Source organism: Lissotriton vulgaris, chromosome 2_1 (genome assembly GCF_964263255.1).
Source record: "Lissotriton vulgaris chromosome 2_1, aLisVul1.2, whole genome shotgun sequence".
In the NCBI taxonomy this organism is placed as follows: Eukaryota; Metazoa; Chordata; class Amphibia; order Caudata; family Salamandridae; genus Lissotriton; species Lissotriton vulgaris.
This window is the reverse complement of record NC_141687.1, coordinates 793,345,316-793,362,479: the sequence shown is the minus strand read 5'-3', so window position 1 is coordinate 793,362,479 and position 17,164 is coordinate 793,345,316. Positions and strand designations below refer to the sequence as shown.

The 17,164-nt window shown below is 47.7% G+C and overlaps 1 protein-coding gene across 3 annotated transcripts in view; it reads left to right on the top strand.

Annotated features, from left to right (window-relative positions):
• WIPF1 (WAS/WASL interacting protein family member 1) overlaps positions 1 to 17,164 on the top strand; it is a 504,830-nt gene that overhangs the window by 119,236 nt on the left and 368,430 nt on the right. Inside the window, exon 1 of one of the 3 annotated variants that reach the window (XM_086956168.1) lies at positions 3,533 to 3,599. The exons of the other annotated variants lie outside the window; for them this stretch is intronic. The gene's annotated coding sequence lies outside the window, so the exon portion shown is untranslated. Of the gene's footprint in view, positions 1 to 3,532; positions 3,600 to 17,164 lie in introns of those variants that run through there. 3 annotated transcript variants of the gene reach the window in all.

The window sequence follows — 17,164 nt, the reverse complement described above, 5'->3', positions numbered from 1 at the left end:
AGAACCACCTCTCCTTCAGAAAGCAGCTAAAAACCTGGCTATTCGATAAGTAATGCACACACCCTCCCTCAAGCGCCTTGAGACCCTCTGGGTGAGTAGTGCGCTATATAAATTCTTGAACTTGAACCAACACAATCACTCACTTGCCCATACAGCTACTCACACAACCACTCACTCGCCCATATAGCAACTCACACTGATTCATTCACACATACAGTCACTCACCCATCCATACAACCACTCCCTCACCAATACAGTCTCTCACACAACCACTCACCCATGCACCATTCACGCACCCACACAGCCACTCACCCACCCATAGAGCCACCCACATAACCACTCACTCACCAATATAGCCGCTCACTCACCCATACAGCTACTCGTGCACCCACTTATTCACCCATACAGGCACTCGCACTCTCATACAGCCACTCAAACACTGAATCAGATAGCTACTCAGATGACAGTATCCCTCAGTAGTACAGCACAGTGGTAATGTAAGTAATGTAGTAGCTTAGTATGTATCTTTAAGCCTCAAAATATTTTTAGAAACCCTTCCACTCACTAGATGATGCCATCTGTGATGTCATTTACCATGTCATGAGTGATGTAAATGTAACGCCATAAGCAGTGCATTGCGGGAGCGTAAATTCTAGTTAGCTCAGCTAACTAGAATGGCTGAAAATCTCTGGTTTTGTGCGAATGACATGTCAGACTACCTTTAACGTCTCTCGAAGTGTGTTTTTTGCCATGAATTTCTAAAGTTTTTAAAATGCTAATTCCCAACTATAACGTCCCTGAATCATGTGCTTTTTTCAGTGAATGAATCTGTATGTATGTGTATATGTGTGTAATGTGCAGATTAGTGTATTTTATGCAGAGCGTCCCCAAAGGCAATAAGAGATTTGCTGAGATCTCAAGGAAAGATTTGGCAAATATTTCATAAGAAATAGTACTACATTGTTCAGTGCTACTTTTCTTGTTACTTTCTTCAGGGACAGAGTTATGACATCTTGTTTTTGGCATGCTGGCCTACAAATAATTTACTGGTAAATTAGATACTCATGGATTCCAGGTTCACATAACATCCAAATGGTCGGGGTTGTTGCCGCAATTGCACCATTACTAAAGTGCCTTGCTGCTGTTTCATTGATCATGTTTCTTCCATAATTCCCCAATTGATATGGCAGATTGAGGCACCAGTGCAGTGTGATTATTGTCCTGTTTACTACAATGCATCTAGGCTGCAAACACCAGCAAACTGAAATACCCAGGCACTCCCCCTACTCCTGTCCTTTAACCCCACCATGACTCATGCCCGTCATGAGTCATGGTGGGCATGTTTGCATGACGGCCTGGGCCGTCCGAACCATTCCCAAGAATGGAATGTCCAGCACTGCAGCGGAATTCGCGCCGCAGCCAAGGTGTTAAGGATATGGCAGCTTCACACGCTTGTTATGCCTCTTTACTTTTTCACACCAGACAGGAATCTTGGGCATACAAATGCACATGTTGAGGTTCTGTTGATGAGCCTTGCATGTTTTTCTTTTCGGTAGCATGTTGCAAGCTGTTAGCATGATTGGTAAAGTCACGTCCCTATGGCCTTATTGCTGTCAAAAGTTATTTAAATCCCAAAAAAGTTTTCAATTTAGACCAGTGATCTCACTCAGGTTTGTGAAGGTGGGTCCAATGACTGATTTAATCCATCACCCTATCAAGTGGTAATTGCCTCCAGGCACTCTATTTCACTGGAAGGTTAGGCCTGTCAAGGGGTGTTATTTTGACGGGTCGAATTTGAAGTTTAAAAGTGTACAGCCAGACTACAGAGGATAGACTTGTAGTTATGTTTACACTGTCATTATAGTGGATGGCACAATGAGTGCTGCAGTCCATCTGTGACATTTGGGGAACCATCAGAACACCGCAGTCTGAACAACATTTGTTCCATCTACGCAAGCTCCATCGCGCTTGCCGTAACCACGCATATGCCGTAAGCACAGATATGCGCTGTCTGGCTGCTGGAAGACGTAAGACGCCCGGTGAGGTAAGTCTGGCGGGGGTCGTTTTTAGGACTGGGAGGGGGTCGGGTAGCTTTTAGGGCAGTGCAAGGGGTTAGGGTAGTTCAAGGGACAGCGCAGGGTTGGGGTGTTGAAGTAGTGTACATAATGGGTCAGTGTTTTAGGCCTTAGTGCAGTGGGAGAGGAATGGGTAGATAGGGTAGCTTTTAGGGTTGGGGTCGTGATAGGTTTTAGGGCAGTTGAAGGGGTTGGGGTAGTTTAAGGGACAGTGTGGGGGTGGGCAGTGTACGTAAAGGGGCAGGGTTTTAGGCCTTAGGGCAGTGGGAGGGGAATGGGTAGATGGGGTAATTTTTAGGGCTGGGTGGTCGGGTAAGTTATAGGGCAGTGAAAGGGGTTGGAGTAGTTTAAGGGACAGCGCGGTAAAGGGGACTGGGTAATGGTGACCTTAGCCCCACACCCCTTTACCATTTATGCCTATACCTTGAAATTTCAGGATAAAGCAATGTGTGCTTCTATCATACAACTATGAAATATAACGTATAGGGTACACTTTGCTCCGTAGACCAGGAACTTGTAGGTAATTTAAATATGCCAGTTAAGGCTATGCCAATCGACCATGTTCAAAAGGGGGAGCACAGGCATTTAACTACTGATTAGCAGAGGTAAAGTACACATCTAAAGCCTGCGAAATACAGGGTCCATGAAAAGGTGAAAAATCCAGGTTGACAACGCAAAAAGGCAAATTTCCTACAACTAATCCTGTCCAGTTTCTCAGTTCCTTGACTGAAGTTCTGCTCCGGTCCAGGTGTTTGGTTTGAATTCTGGGACGTTTAGTCTTGTTTCATAATGAATAAACAAGACTATTATCTTTACCGAACCAGCACATCACGCATGGAGCTCTGAAACTTAGCAGCTGTGTGCATCTGACTTGTGATTCCTACATACATGTTGCCGACTTGTGTTGGATGTTATTTCTTTACCAGTGTCTGGTCTCCTGAATGAAGTCTGGTTAAAAAAAAAAAAGTTAATCGCGTTTTATTATTTTTATTTCAAAAACCTCCACCCAAACCTAAATCTCGATATCTGTAGGCCGACAAATCACCTCCCCCCCCCCAAATAATATGCGGTGTACACAAAATTCTCCCATTGTGACCCTAACTCCACCTTCTCGTTTGTTATTGGGGAGAAGACAACGAGCGGCAGATAAAAGAAACATGACGTCCCGTCCACTAGAATGTTTACTATAAGTTTAGTAGGGGTAAGCAAACAGGCCCTCCCCTCCCAACACAACCTATACAATAGCACAGATAAGCGAGGAACGATAATGACTTAATACATTACCCCTGTAAGTTAATGTTTGGGTGGGGGGAGTTTTCGCCCGAGCTGCCTCCACGTTATAAGGGTTAACTCATTTGCTGACGTGTGTGCTGCAGCAAAAAAGAGAAAAAAAAGGAAGAACACCCCTTGTAGAGGTGCATTGAGGAAGTGAGATGTCACATGCACATTACAGGAAATGAGCTTCTGTGGATGGGGTAGAGGAACTAACCTTCTCGGTGCTGCCAGGCCGATTCCAAAGCTCAGGTCAGTGGCTTTTTAACACTCTACTTTAATCCCGGTTCACGAGCTCCTGTGCTCGAGGCGCGCACCTTAGGTGGGTTTTTGTTTGGGTGTGGTTTTCTTCATTTTATCTTGACTTTTTAGCCGCTCGTTGGAGAGATAAGCTGGAGCTGGCATGGCGCGCAGGAAAGGCTTTCACTGGTTTCTTCTCGAAACTTGAGCATTGTTTACAGTTTCGTTCTGCTGCGTAAACGATTTTGCTCCTAATGGTGATATTTTTACCATTACACACCAGTTTATTTTCGTGAATGTCCTACAATTGTGAAAGGGCGTTTTGTTGAACATTTGACTTGCACCTTAACTTGCGGTGTTCATAGAAGGGAAGAATTGTGCAATTAAACATGGATTGGTCCTTTGCACCTGGGTTTTGCTTTTGGTTTGGTGATTAAATGTATGTTTATTTAAAGAATATAACTGAAATAAAATGTCTACAAGTTGCATTCCCAGAGGGTGGATGCGCTGTAGAACTTGCAGCATGTGTTTGTGGACCGATGTTTGAGCCTGCCTAGGGTACTTACCTCCAGTCATCACGGACACTGTTTAGGGTCCTGAACTTAACCCTACAAATCCCTCGTATCAGGTGCATTAATGAGTCCTATCAGTGCAGTAGAAGAACACCAATACCACCCTGTATTAGGATTCCTGTGACCACAAACGAGTACCAACTGTGTCCCCAATGACGTGGAGCGTGGGGGGATCCTCCTGCCTCCAAGTAGTAGCCTCTGCGAGTCGGGGTTCATGGTTTCAGGCATGCGGTGGTGGCAACGCAGCTCTCTGCATCCTGATTTGCATCCAGTGACAGGTTTATCAGAAAGAAAGAGTGATGCTCCCATAGCATGTCAGAAGTAACCGGCAACATAGTTGGTAAGGGCTTCTTTTGGCAGCTCTTTTTTTTAAATTGTTGTAACAGCATAAATATAACTTACAGCTTAATACAGCAACATGACATCATTTCAGTAGGTAACATTGACTGATGAATTGCGTTACGTCCAAAATGTATATTGTCCTACAGTTTGAGAGGACCCCCTGGAAGTGCGCTCATCATAGGCCCCAGATGTTCTTGGAATATCATTGATATTGTGGTTGCTACCCCTGATAAGGCGTCTAAGTGCTTTTCGGCAAGTATCATGCTACTCCGGGACCCAAAACGGATTAGTGATGAGTTAGTATAGGGAAATATGATATTTATTTGAGCGGTGGTATTTGGACTGAAAGGGATAGTGGAGGGATAGACGAGTGAGGGGTTTGTGCTGTTTTACTCATCCCCGGGCCTATAGCGAAACGTTTCAGCGTTGGCTCATTAGTAAAGGCCTCTGAACCATTTGTTCAGGTGGGCTGTCTGTCACCTCGTCAGTGCCATGTTTTCTGCAACCACCATGCCTATTTCCACTAATATGTGTGTGCTCCTGGGCCCTGCTCATTCCTTCATTATCCCCTGTGTCAGAATTTTAGGGTCCAATGTGATGGGCCAAACCTCTATCTTGTATGTCATTTAAGCGGATGCTTTGTTTCCCGGTGGTGTGTTATTCAGAGGTTTTTTGTTTTTGTACACGGGGAACATTACCATGGATGTGCTACACTGAAAGACATTTAATTTGGATGCTTTTAATTCAAGTCCCTGATCATTTAAACTTCCTCTCCGCCCCTAAGCTCCACAAATCCCTGAAACCTAAAGACTCCTCTCCACCAATCGCAGAACCCTTAGAACCCGTCCCCTAAGCTCTACCCATCTCTAAACCCTTACAATGGCTCTACAACCCTAACCACCACCCCATTCCTGAACCCTAGCAATCTCTCTCACCTTTAACCACCACCCAACCCTAAATCCCCTCTCCAGCCCAAAGCTCCACTCATCCCTGAATCGAAAAACCTGTCTTAACCTCTAAGCTCCACCCAACCTTGCCCCCAAAAATCTCCACCCACCCCTAAGGTCTACCCATCCCTAAACCCTAACAATGTCTCTACAACCCTAACCACCACCCCATTCCTGAACCCTAGCAATCTCTCACCTTTACCCACCACCCATCCCTAAACCCTAAACCCCCTCGCTACTCCAAATCTCCACCTATCCCTGAATCCAAAAAAACGGTCTTAACCCCTAACAGGGGCAGCTCTAGGCTCATGGTGGCCGTGGGCAGGGAGCGTAGGTAGGGGGCCCCGGAAGAGGGGGTCCTGGTGGGGCAGAGCGCGGAGGCCACAAAGAGGGGGGGGGGGGGGGTCAGGGTGTTTAGAAGTGGAACAGAGCCGGAGTCCGCCAAATCCCTGCCAGGGGCCACCACGTAAATATGTATCCATCCTCAGAGGATTATTATATTAAGGATATATATTGGCGTGGTGGCCCCTGGGGTTTGGTGGCCCTGTGCAGGTGCACAGCTTGCACATGCCTAAGGCCGCCCCTGCCCCTAAGCTCCACCCATGTTTGACCCCTAAAAATCTCTCCCACCTCAAAGCTCCACCCATCACTGAACCCTAGATTTGTGATGCTTACAGACACAGAATTGAGTAGGAGTCAAGGGCAGTTTTGCATTACATAGGGAATGTGTGAGAGTGAGATCATCTTAAACAATGCTCCCTCCTCGCAATAGGTTGAGGCAACATTCGCCAGGCCTCCATGTCGTGACTCGCTCTTTGAAACAGTGTGGCTATATTTAGGTCTCAGCTTCTGTTTTTGTCTCATGTTACATGTATTTTCGGGTATCTAAAGGAAAGAAAGACATCCAGGTCTTCTCCAACGAGTGACCAACTTAAATGTGAGTTTTGATAGGTCCCACCTCTGTAGAATTGCTATTTCTTTAAAGTCTCCAAGCTGCGAATTGTGCTGGTGCAGGCTGCACGCTAGACCTCTCACTAGAAGTGTAGGGGAGCTCGTGAAATAATATAAAATGTGCAATCTGGAATTAGAGAATGCTTAATAATCCATTTATTTATAAGCTGAGAAAGTTAAGACATTAGGTAAATCTAATTTTTTAAAATAAATCAAAGGTTGAGGAGAAAAAAAGATTTGCTGGATACAGATAAAGTGCAAAAAATAACAATAGGTAGTTAGTAGTTGAGAAAAGGAGGTACCTTAAGTCTTAAAGTTGCAGTCTTTATTAGAAAAAGTAGTTCAAGATACAGCAGTTCAGTGATGGAGGGTCGGGTTGCTGTTGGGAGGTCAAGAGGCTTATTTTATGGATGTGTCTTCCCTGGGTCAATGTTAGTCTTCTTGCAGATGCACATAGAGAAAGTGTTGGTATATACCAGAGTATGGAAAAGGTGCCTTCTGCCTTATTCCATTACCTGTTGATCTCTGGTCCTTTGCCTACAGTAGCGGGGCTAGGTGTGTCCCCCCACTACATGCACTCTTCATTTTGTACTCTGTCACGGAGAAAGAAAGTGAATAGTTGCCAGTATTGGAAAACCAAAGGAAAAGGTCAGCCTTAACCTTGTTTTAGTATAGCCTCCCTGACGGTTCCTTATGTAGCAGAAAGGAAGAAACCTTTTAATCCAGCTAAGGAGAATCTGCCACTTTATCCTCCTGACCAGCTCTTTAGCACAGTTTCACGGTTATGACTGGAGTTAATGCAGCTATTCCCAGTGTCTGGGTCTTTTCATGGCACATATAGTGGAGTGATGCTCACCATCCTAGTCTTTTCCTTGGTACAATGCTCTCCAGGCCTCTGTGGGATCGTGGCAGCATCCCAGATCCGGCAGCTCTATTCCCTGCTCCATTTCTCCACAAAAGTTCCTCCATGACCTCTGGTCACCTCATCTCCACCTTGGACCATTTTCCACAGGACCACAGATGACCACGCACCGCAAGACACTACCTGGCACCGTTTGTGACCTTTCTCTTGTTTCAGTATTTCGACCTCCTTTGGATATCATTGCCGCTCTTGCAAGCATACATCTTAAAGCTGCCTAGCGCTGCTCATGATCTCTTTTCAGATTTGTTTTCCATTCTGACCTCAATTCAAAGTCATTGACTTGCTGCCTTGAGAAAGTCCCTGGCCTGCTCAGAGTGAAGGGGCGAAACACGTGCTGGCTGTTCATTCTTCACCAATTTTGTTCACTGCTTGGAACCTTTGTTCATCGAGCACTAAAAATTGCATTATTCAACTTCCAGAATTGATTCTATATACTGCAAGTCAACAATATACTGCTCTACTCCATTTATCCTCCAATTTTATTTGATTTACATTACCCAGCTGGCATGGAAGCACTGAAAACTAAGATATTGTGATTGGTACTGACAAAGGAGTCTTTGCCAAAATGTCTTTCGGACACGAGAAAGTCACAAGTCTTGTTTCTTGTTCCTCCTATGTCATACATATTTGGTCCTCACAGGTGAAATTTTGTAAAGAGGTGATTTTTCTTTTTATAGAGTCCAGGGAATTCTGAAACCCTTGAAGATAAAACCTTGCTCTCACACCCTCCTATTCACACACAAATGTTTTTGTTTATGGCCATGGAGATCCATGGCTGGGCAATGGAGCACATTCTCTTTGAAACTACTCCTATCCTCCCAACCCACCAAAAACGATGCCACTTTGTGTAAAGGCTTCCTCACTAATTACATCTGCAGCAAACAGAGTTCCGTCTCAAGACTAAAAAGAATCCAATTGCATTTAACAAGGGATTTCTAAAAGGGAATTGCATCTTGCTCTGATCCGGTTCTGTCCAGACATACAGGCAGGTCGATTGCATTTTTGTGGTTCAAGGAATGTACACCACATTGGCAACGTGTGGGCCTCCTTGATATGGTGAACTCACTGTTGTGTCTGAGTTATTCAAATTCTCTAGTGTGAAAGGATCACAGAATCCAAAACAAGCATTTGCAATGCAATGGTCTTGGCATTATTAAAGGTAGAGCTATTGGCATTGCTCATGACTTTTTTTTTTTATTAAATCATAAATAAAATGGCATTGTCATTTACATTGCCAATAGCTTAATCGTTAAATAAATGGCATTGCCTTTAGGCAACAGGCACCCTTATACACATTTTATTTACTTTACGCCGTCATTCAACAATATAAATATGTGCTACCTGTTACAAAAGTGCAAGCCTTATGGCCCCCTTCTCGCATCTTCTAGGGACTATTATTGAGCTACGTCCAAATATATGGGTAGATGTTCAGGTATAGATCAAGAGACCACACAAAGCAAGATAGGGGAGCAGAAAAGGAGAGAATGAAAGAGAGGGTGGACGAGACCGTCAGAAGAGCGGCGAGGAGAAAAAGGTGGGATAGACAGGAAAAAAAAAGAGAGAAAGGGGTCGAACAGAGATAAGAGAGAAATAGTAGAAATGGTAGCCACGGAGAGCACTTCTGCAGACAGTCTCAAATAGTTCAGCTGTAAACTGCGACTACTCCGCTGCCCACATTTTACTTCGAAGTGCATCAGGAGAGAACAATGTTCTATAGGTTTTTACGAAAGAAAAATGAAGTTCTGTTTCCATGACTGCCAAGTCCCTTCCTCCAGAAGTGAAGGTATGCATAATCTCCTGAGTGACTGGTGGCATGAACCGACATTTGGTGGCGAGCTGTCCGGCGCCATACCACCGTCTTGTCTTTCGAGGGACAAGCTTGCAGGCCTTTTCAAGGTGTGCATGCATGGGCAGGGAGGGAGGAATCTGCAGAAACACGTCCACCCTTTGCTTTGGGATGGTCTTCCCTCACGCCGCCGACTCACGACCTCCCAATTCCACCCTGCTTTCAAAAGCACTTTCCACTCGGTCAGCAGCCCCCCCATCCCCCCCTTAACCACAGTGCGTGGCCGGACACGGCAGGCCGCAGCCCCCAGGCTCACTCCTCCCTTACTGGCACCTGTGCATTAGGGGGCCGACTGTGCATCTAAACAGCCTGTTATCCAATGCATACACCGAGGTACGTCACCTGTAGGGACCATGGGAGAGCGATGGTTGTGAGAGTGTAGGAAATGCAGTAAAGGTGCAGCGAGCAAGAGAAAGTGAGTAAAAGAGAAAAACAACGCAAGGCAGATTTAGAGAAAAGGGAGGGATAGAGAGCCAGGCGGTTGAGTTAAGGAAGGCAAGGCGAAGGAGCGGAAGACACGGCAAAACCAGTGGGGTGAAAAGAAAGGGACGTAGAAAAGTAGAGTTTGAAAGTGAAAGTAAGACAGAAGGGGAGATAGATAGATAGTTATGTCAGTCAGACAGAGAAAGACAACAAAAGCCAGAAAATGGCAAAGAAGCTAAATGAGGAGGGCAAGAGAGTTGAGAAGCGGTTTGAGATAGGGCGAGAATATGGGATTAGAAACTGCATGAAGACAAGGCCTGGGAAGTGAATGAGCACAGGGAGTGGAGGTAATACAAGATAAGGAACGCACCGATTATTACGAATGACAACATAAAATAGTGGATGGTAGAAAAAAAGGTTAGCATATTAATAAAAGTAAGAAGTAAAAAACATACATGAACTTCCTTCAAAACACACCTTTCTGCAGTGTTGTGTCTCCATTGGCGCACACACCGGAAGTCGGGCAATGTTGCCTGTGACTGGGGCGGGGCCGCGTCCGGACCGGAAGAGGAGGCAGGCGGACTAAATGCGTATCGCGGCCCGGGGCTCCTGTGAGCGGGGGAGAGCCCCGGAGCCGCCAGCAGGAGGTTACGCAAGTGTTGCCGGGCTCCCTTGACTAAGAGGGAGCCCCATGAAAGGAGCTGGCAAGAGCCGCAGCGGCGGAGTCCCCCGAGATTGGCCCGGTAAGTTAAAAAGGGCTGGGGGGGGGGGGTCTTGGTGAACTGGTGTGTGTCTGTGTGCGACGGGGGGGGGGGAGCACTCGTGTGTGTGTGCGCGTGTCTATATGTGGGGGGGTGTCTGTATGTGCGTGCGTGCATGGACGCTCGTGTGTGTGTGTGTGTCTGTGTGAATATGCGACAGCAGCTGCCCACAGCGAGCGCTTGCGCGTATCAAATCGCCTCCAAGGCGATGTGCGCGGCCAGGATGGTCTCCTGGAAAGCAGACACAGCAACAATAGGTTCTCGGCGAGAACGCGCTTCCGCACGCTTAGCCGAGACCTAAACAGGATTGCTGGTAGTGTGCCTCTCTAGGGCAGGGTAGGAGGTGCCTGGGGCAGAAGGCAAGAGACTGAGTAAGCCTGGGCTTTGTGCAGTATATGACTGTACTCCTATGGAAGGCTCTCGTGCTCATTAGCTTAATTGGCAGACAGGGCCACATAGCTGCACACTTAGCTCTAAAAGTGGTTGTGCCACTGCTCTTCCAAGCTGTCGCACTGCCTAGCTGGCACACACCGCTATGAATGAGTTTGTACAGAAAGTCTGACCTCATATGTTGTGTAACACAATTTTGGGCACCACTTTGTACCCCGCGCAGGACCATTGCTCGAATCTTCACACTGCACGCTTTGCACATTACAAATGCCCATCTTTAGTAAGTGTTTTCTTTCTGTGCTGCACAGGACAAATGTTGAAAACATATTCAAATAAGACTGAAATCTTTCTGCAACTTGAAACTAAAAGTCTGTATCATAAAAGCAACAACAAAACATAGATAAATACAACAATATTTCATTATATATCAATTTCTAAAACACGATTAAATTGATAAGAGAGGACAGCTAATCAATAGAAAAACAATTTAAAACAATACCCTGTCAAATGGAACACCTCTAGGACACACAGTGCTATTAGGTCGGAAAGTGCGTTTTTTGAACAAAGGTTCGAATCTGTTAAGAGCTAGGAAGCTAGGGGCACTAGGTACACATGGTCCCCCACCCCAGACGTTATAATTGTTTACTGCTGTTCTTGATGACGGAATAGGTGGGATGCTCGGATAAAAGTCATGTAAATCCCAGATGCGAATTGGGCCATCCCACTCTTTGTGCTTGCATGATCGTAAAAAAGGGACTATGTTCATGTACTTGAATTTAATTAGCACCAAATCCCCAGGGATGGTTTTTGGCAGTGCGCCCAGCCACCCCACCCTCCTGACACTTAAAATTCCACCATCTAAGTTAGGTGGCAAGGGTCTATTGGTCTGTAGCCAGGGCATGACCTTGTTTAAAAGGTCTTGACGTGTTTCATATTTTCCCTGGCTTGAAGGTGGGACCCCAGATATGACTGACACATAAGGGGCGGCTTCAGGTGGCAAGTCAATTCGTAGCATTTTAACAAGTTCGGGTTTGGCCTCAGTATGTTTTATCAGCGGGTGAATTTTGGCCGGTTTGAGGCCTGTAGCAGGCGACAATGTTTGCGAGGAGGCGTTCTTACGGATATTTGATATAGGTATTTCCGGAATAGTGAGGGGGATAGGACAGTTGGAAAATACCGGTTTTATACTTAGTGAAATGTGCGTTTTCATTGTTTGTTCAATGCTGGATAACCTGTCCCCCAAATCGTTCATTTTGGTCACCAGTGGTGATATGAGAGATGTTAGCAAATGTTCAAGCTCGGCCAACAAAGATGGTTGAAGGGGTGATGCACGGTTTTCTATTTTTCCATACACCGTCTCCCCCGTCGGTGTAATTGGGTTGGAGGGGAGAAGAGCAGGACAAGTACGTACGATTGGATTTTTGGCTTGCTTCTCTTTAACAATATCGCCATCGCGAATGTTAAACACCGCCGGAGGTGTATTGGCTAAGGTTTTGTATTTAGTCAAGTGAAGCAGTGGATCCAGCAGGGTGGCGTTTACATCATCTGGACTGGTGTCCTTGCTTATGGTGGGCAGTATGTCCGGTATATAATTGGTTCCACATAGTGCGTTCAGATCCTCCCAGAAGGACATAATGAAAAAGCAGTATGGCTAGGAAAATCACAATATGAAAAATGAAATTTCAGTACCTCTTCAAAGGAAATGTCAGATGGGTGGCCCGTCCCGTCCTCCTTTGGCCTCCAGAGGGCCACAGAGGGCCCGCCCTTTGCCCGGGCTTAGCCCGGCGAGTCCCGCGAGGCGGGAGGGGCAGCTGCCACTTATGCGCCTCCGGGCGCTGCAAAATAATCCGGCGTTTCGGCGCCCCCGGTGGCAGTGAGGGGATGCCGGGATTTGAAGTTTTTGGTCTCTCCCCGCCGCGACCGCGATGTCAGGAGCGGCGTCGGTGAGGGGGAGAGCGAGTGCAGCAGCAGTGGGTGTGATGCAGATAGGTGAGGAGCTGGGCCCCCACAGGTAAGAGCCCCCACCAGCAAATGACCCCCGCTCAGCAGCAGGGGCGGCTGCCACTTATGCGCCTCCGGGCGCTGCAAAATAATCCGGCGTTTCGGCGCCCCCGGTGGCAGTGAGGGGATGCCGGGATTTGAAGTTTTTGGTCTCTCCCCGCCGCGACCGCGATGTCAGGAGCGGCGTCGGTGAGGGGGAGAGCGAGTGCAGCAGCAGTGGGTGTGATGCAGATAGGTGAGGAGCTGGGCCCCCACAGGTAAGAGCCCCCGCCAGCAAATGACCCCCGCTCAGCAGCAGGGGCGGCTGCCACTTATGCGCCTCCGGGCGCTGCAAAATAATCCGGCGTTTCGGCGCCCCCGGTGGCAGTGAGGGGATGCCGGGATTTGAAGTTTTTGGTCTCTCCCCGCCGCGACCGCGATGTCAGGAGCGGCGTCGGTGAGGGGGAGAGCGAGTGCAGCAGCAGTGGGTGTGATGCAGATAGGTGAGGAGCTGGGCCCCCACAGGTAAGAGCCCCCGCCAGCAAATGACCCCCGCTCAGCAGCAGGGGCGGCTGCCACTTATGCGCCTCCGGGCGCTGCAAAATAATCCGGCGTTTCGGCGCCCCCGGTGGCAGTGAGGGGATGCCGGGATTTGAAGTTTTTGGTCTCTCCCCGCCGCGACCGCGATGTCAGGAGCGGCGTCGGTGAGGGGGAGAGCCAGTGCAGCAGCAGTGGGTGTGATGCAGATAGGTGAGGAGCTGGGCCCCCACAGGTAAGAGCCCCCGCCAGCAAATGACCCCCGCTCAGCAGCAGGGGCGGCTGCCACTTATGCGCCTCCGGGCGCTGCAAAATAATCCGGCGTTTCGGCGCCCCCGGTGTAAAGAACTAAGAACTTGAATTGTACGTTCCCTCAATTCCCCTCAAATATGGGAAAAAGAAAATGTAATTAAAAATAGAAAGCTAAAAATAGCAATAAAAGGTACCTATGAATAAAGTAACTTCTTTGGATCATATAACTTAGTTGGAAACTCTTTGTATACTAAAGTTTGCATAAGTTAATTAGTTCATCGCAGAAGCAAATTGCATTTCTTACGTAGTTAAAGATTGGTCAGACGATAGCCTTCTTAAAAAAAATCTTAAGCAGTTTTCTCTGACTTAACTGCTTTGCCTCTCCACTGGCTTCTCTTTATTCTGTAAAACCTTAGAGATTGATGTTGCCAGACAACCGAACACTTTCATCGAACAGTTCTGCTCAATTCTTCGGAATAGCATGCAGATATTAAAAATAGAATTCTCCATCTCAGCTGATTGGTATCACACTTTGACCTCTTCTCCCCTTTTTAGGTCTCGACCTCTGCCAATGCCTCTGGCATTGGCAGATGTCGAGACATATAGAGGTGAAACAGGAAAGCTGAACCAGACGGATTACGCCGAGTGCATTTGCCCGTGCACGCGCTTGCCGTTTGCTGCCACAGCAATGCCGAGAGCTTCACACTTCAAAGGAATGCTCTCCCCCGACCCCCTCTGTGCAATGCCTCTTCTCTCACACTTTCGCTTTCTCTCCCGCCCTCCCACCTTCAGCATCTTCCTCTACAGTGCACTCTCTCCCCCCTCCATCCTCCTCACCCCAACATTTGTCTCTCACACCACAGGCTACTGCTATATAATTTGGGGCATAGCTTTAAACCTGTTAACTAAAATGTTGTGAATCAAACGTGCCACTTGCGCTGTATTTGAATGCTCCTTTGAGCTGTCTGTTGTATCTAGACGTATCACATAACTAAAACATATGCGTAAATTAAAAAAGGAAGACCTATTGTCTTTGCCAGTCCTTGTTAGCAGTGTCTGCCTTTCTGATTGGGCCTGGGATAAGGCATTTTTTGCTGAACACTTAAGATATTCTGCAGCTTTAACAAGTTCATTGTATTTTTCTGGATCTTTAAATTAACTGCCGTCCCACGTTTGGGCAATTCATTTTACTCTCCTGTACCCTCAGCCTGTACTCGGCAGTAGCCTAAGATGACTGTAAAACCAATTGCGCCATATTTGGCAGAAACATTATCTGCACTGTATTTTATCGACAAACTGAACAGTGAAAAGACTACCCTAAGAGTAAGGTTCCAGGATCAGCAATTGTACTTGTACTGCGGTTTACAGACCTAAAACGACTGTGGTAGATATTGCTCTTGTGGAACATTGCTGGGAAGCAGAGGCAAAGGTGGTAGATGTCTCACTTCTTAGCTTTTGCAATTTAATTTGTTTGCAGGAAACCTTTACAACTTAATGAATTTCGAGCTTTCAAAGATTTTGCATTATTTTCGGCTAAAGGAAGTGTAAAAGGTGGCATAATGACAGAGTTCACTAAACATGGGCTACTGGAACATAGCATAGTAGTGTCCAAGGACTAGGCATCCACAAGCATCACCCATGAGACATCCACAAGCGTCAGGCATCCAAAAATGGTCTGGCATGCACAAGCGTCAGCCATCCACAAGCGTCGGGCATCCACAAGCGTCGGGCATCCACAAACATCAGACATCCACAAACATCAGGCATCCACAAGCGTCAGGCATCCACAAGCGTCAGCATCCACAAGCATGAGGCATCCACAAGCAACAGACATCCACAAGCCACAGACATCCACAAGCCACAGACATCCACAAGCGTCAGGCATCCACAAGCGTCAGGCATCCACAAGCGTCAGGCATCCACAAGCGTCAGACATCCACAAGCGTCAGACATCCACAAGCGTCGGACATCCACAAGCGTCAGCATCCACAAGCATGAGGCATCCACAAGCAACAGACATCCACAAGCCACAGACATCCACAAGCCACAGACATCCACAAGCGTCAGGCATCCACAAGCGTCAGGCATCCACAAGCGTCAGGCATCCACAAGCGTCAGACATCCACAAGCCACAGACATCCACAAGCGTCAGGCATCCACAAGCGTCAGGCATCCACAAGCGTCAGGCATCCACAAGCGTCAGACATCCACAAGCGTCGGACATCCACAAGCGTCGGACATCCACAAGCGTCGGACATCCACAAGCGTCGGACATCCACAAGCGTCAGACATCCACAAGCGTCAGACATCCACAAGCGTCAGACATCCACAAGCGTCAGACATCCACAAGCGTCAGACATCCACAAGCGTCAGACATCCACAAGCGTCAGACATCCACAAGCGTCAGACATCCACAAGCGTCAGACATCCACAAGCATCAGACATCCACAAGCATCAGACATCCACAAGCATCAGACATCCACAAGCATCAGGCACAAACATCCGACATCCACAAGCGTCAGACATCCACAGGCGTCAGACATCAGACATCCAAAAGCGTCAGACATCAGACATCCACAAGCGTCAGACATCAGACATCCACAAGCGTCAGACATCCGACATCCACAAGCGTCAGGCATCCACAAGCGTCAGACATCCACAAGCGTCAGGCATCCACAAGCGTCAGGCATCCACAAGCGTCAGGCATCCACAAGCGTCAGGCATCCACAAGCGTCGGGCATCCACAAGCGTCAGGCATCCACAAGCGTCAGGCATCCACAAGCGTCAGGCATCCACAAGCGTCAGACATCCACAAGCGTCAGGCATCCACAAGCGTCAGGCATCCACAAGCGTCAGACATCCACAAGCGTCAGACATCCACAAGCGTCAGACATCCACAAGCGTCAGACATCCACAAGCGTCAGACATCCACAAGCGTCAGACATCCACAAGCGTCAGACATCCACAAGCGTCAGACATCCACAAGCGTCAGACATCCACAAGCGTCAGACATCCACAAGCGTCAGACATCCACAAGCGTCAGGAATCAGACATCCACAAGCGTCAGGAATCAGACATCCACAAGCGTCAGGAATCAGACATCCACAAGCGTCAGACATCCGACATCCACAAGCGTCAGACATCCACAAGCGTCCGACATCCACAAGCGTCCGACATCCACAAGCGTCAGACATCCACAAGCGTCAGACATCCAAAAGCGTCAGACATCAGACATCCACAAGCGTCAGGAATCAGACATCCACAAGCGTCAGGAATCAGACATCCACAAGCGTCAGGCATCAGACATCCACAAGCGTCAGGCATCAGACATCCAAAAGCATCAGACATCCACAAGCGTCAGGAATCAGACATCCACAAGCGTCAGGCATCAGATATCCACAAGCGTCAGGCATCCGCAAGCGTCAGACATCCGCAAGCGTCAGACATCCACAAGCATCAGACATCCACAAGCATCAGACATCCACAAGCATCAGACATCCAAAAGCATCAGACATCCACAAGCGTCAGGAATCAGACATCCAAAAGCATCAGACATCCACAAGCGTCAGGAATCAGACATCCACAAGCGTCAGGCATCAGATATCCGCAAGCGTCAGGCATCCGCAAGCGTCAGGCATCCGCAAGCGTCAGGCA